The following is a 3268-nucleotide window of genomic DNA, read 5'->3' on the forward strand; positions in this document are numbered from 1 at the left end:
ACAATGTAAGAATCTTACAGTAGTTTGTTTCTATTACAACCCCCTCCCAGCCCTTGTGCTATTTTTATCAAAATTCTGCTTCCACACATTGTAAACCTTCTGATACATCATCATTTTGGCTTTAAACAGTCAAATACCTTTATAATAAACAAAAAGAAGAAAAAGTATTTTTGATGTATCTGTGTATTTTGATCTAGTGTCATACTCCTTCTCCTGAATGGCTAATATTCTTAGAGTGTGGGTCTATTGCTGATGAATTCTTTTAGTTTTATCATGTCTGAAAAAAGGAAATATTTCATCTTATTTTTTTGAATAATATTTTCATTAGATAGAGAGCTCTGAAATAATCATTTGTTTCAGTAGCTGCAATATGTTGCTATACTGTCTTCTGACTTGCACTGTTTCTTAGAAGAAATACACTGTCCTCAACTTTTATCCTCTGTTCATGTATGGTTTTTTCTTTGCTTGCTTTTAATTTTTTTTAATTTTCTTTTTTCTTTTTTTAATATATTTTTAGTGTTTAATTTATAGCAACAGAACTCTACTCCCAGTTGAAACTCAAACAGAGCTGCTCAACAGAAATGGGAATGGAGGCCCCAGGTGATGCCCCTGAGAGCACCTTCCCCAGGATCACAGAAACCTTACTACTCAGAGGAACCCAGTGAAAATATTCATCCAGGCAGTTCAAATCTTATGGTTCCTCAAATAAAAGAGATTGCACACACTCCCTAAATTTATTTTCCCTTCTTTCTCTCCCCTCAGAGAAAGTTCCCCCAAATTTAATGAGCTGCATAGCAAAGACGACTCACTGAACAGGGAACTGATGATCAAAGCAGAGTGGAGGCTGGAGGTCTGAGAGAGGAGGTGTGAGATGGAAGGGCGACTGGGTAGGTCTCAGATTTACTGGATCCAGATTAACTGGAAGGGGGAACTGTCTGGTCTGTGGGCAGGTAGAGAGTGAGTCCAGGTGCAGAAGGCCCCAGTGATCACATGAAGTGGTGATGGCCGGACTCTTCACGTTGGGGTGGGGGGAGAGAGTTCTGAGTTGGCAGAATTAGAAGGTCTTTAGCTTCCATGCAGTTTCATCCTTTTCTTTCTTCTTTATATGACACTTCCGACACAGTTCAGGAAGGATCCTCTAAGAATCCATCAGTTCCCCAGATACTTCTCTAAGAATCCATCAGTTCCCCAGATACTTCTCATAAAGCCACTTGGGGCACATGTCATTTCCAGCTAAGCACTAGGGTGAGAATCCTGACTGTGATTTCGTAGCAATGACTGTTATAGGGACATAGTGGGGAGTCACAGAATGCACACATATCTGCCTCTGGTGCAGCCATTCAGAATCAAGGCTAAGCAGCCTGTTTTTCCATCTGGCACATGGGATTTCCTTGTAGTGCCCATCGCTGGGGCAGCAGGATGCCCTTGCCCTGGAAATGTGGTGAAGACACAAAGAACAGTCAGGGGTGGTTTCTTGAGGACAGACTGGGTCCCAGTTTCCCAATCAACCCATCCACCCAACAGCCTGGGGGAAGATTAGTACCAGCAGGATGGACCCACGTGGAAATCAGAGACCTGCTAACATTACCAGCTCAGCCTCCCCTTGAACAGGTCAGCCACCATGTTTTATGTCGTAAGACGTTCTTTGGTCAGTGGTTTTAAAGCAATTTTCTTCCTGATTCTGGAGCTTTCAGTTTGATGATCTTGGCCATCTGGGTTTATGGTTTGTCATATTTGAACATTTTCAGGTATTATTTCTTCAATTTCTTCTCTTTCCTTTCCTTTTGCAATTTCAACTGCACGTATATTAGGCTGCTTGAAATTGCTTTAACAGTGTACTTTTACTCTGTTAAAAAAGTAGGTTTTTTTTAGTCTTTGTTCTCTCTGTGATTGATTTTGGATAGTTACTATTGCAATTCACTAATTTCAATTCACTAATCATTTCATTTGTAGTGTGTACTTGTACCCTACTGTTTGACCCATCTAGCATATTTTAATGTCAGACATTGTAGTTTTCATTTCTAGAAGTTTGATTTTAGTCTTTCTCATCTATTTATGGCTCTATTTAATGGGACACATCTTTTCTTTTCTCTTTTTTTCTTAATTAGGCTTCACACCCAGCATACAGACCAATGACGGTTTCGAATTCATGGCCCTCACCATGACCTGAGCTGAGATCAAGAATCAAATTCTTTTATTTTTATTTATTTATTTCTAGGAGAGAGAGAGAGAGAGACAGCGTGAGCAGGGGATGGTCAGAGAGAGAGGGAGACACAGACTCTGAAACAGGCTCCAGGCCCTGAGCTGGCGGTCAGCACAGAGCCCGATGCGGGGCTCGAACCCACGAACCGCGAGATCATGACCCAAGCGAAAGTCGGACGCTCAACCGACTAAGCCACCCAGGCGCCCCAAGAATCAAATTCGTATCCTACTGAACGACCCAGGCACCCCTCTCTAACTTCTTGAGCATGTGAAGTATATTATAACTGTGAATGTCTATGTCTGCTAATTCTATCATCTGAATTTTTCTATTTCTACTGATTGATTTTTCTTCTCATTGTGAGTCACATTTTATTATTTGTTGGCATCCTGCTAATTTTTGATGGAATACTGTATATTGTAAATGTTACTTTGTTGAGTATTGAATATTTTATATTCCTTTAAATAACTTTGAGCTTTATTTGGAATGTGATTAGTTTATTTGTAAGCCCTTTGATCCTTCTGAGGTATGCTTTTAAGCTTTGTAAGCTGAGATGTGAGCAGCATTTAGTCTAGGACTAATTTTTCCCACGGAAGAGGTAATGCCCTCCTGAGCACTCTATTTGATGTCCAATCTACTATATTTTTCACTTTGTTTTGTTTTGGGGATGTTGTTGTTTTCTTACCACTCCGGCTGGTGGGAACAGGTACTATTACTGAACCTCTGTAAGTACTGGAAGTTGTTGCCTCTAATCTTTTCAGGTGTTTCTTTCCCTGGCCTCAAACATGTTCTCTGCCTGGATACAGCAGTTGTCCTCTAGAGAGGAAACCTGTGATGATGTCTGGATCTCTTTCTCTTGGGAGCTGTCTTCAGTATAGTATATCTGGTATATCTTCCCTGCTACCTTTAGCTGCTATTGCTTCTCCTTACTCCCATCTTTGACCTTTCAACTGAGACAGCGTCGAGGCTGACCACTGGGCCTGCTCGCTACCTGTGTTGTGACCTAAGACTCTCCCTAAGTAGTACTCCAGAACAATTGTAGAACTTACCTTCTTCCCCCGGCCCCCT

The sequence above is a fragment of the Hyaena hyaena genome, unplaced genomic scaffold (genome assembly GCF_003009895.1).
Source record: "Hyaena hyaena isolate Hyena2069 unplaced genomic scaffold, ASM300989v1 scaffold_455, whole genome shotgun sequence".
Taxonomy (NCBI): domain Eukaryota; kingdom Metazoa; phylum Chordata; class Mammalia; order Carnivora; family Hyaenidae; genus Hyaena; species Hyaena hyaena.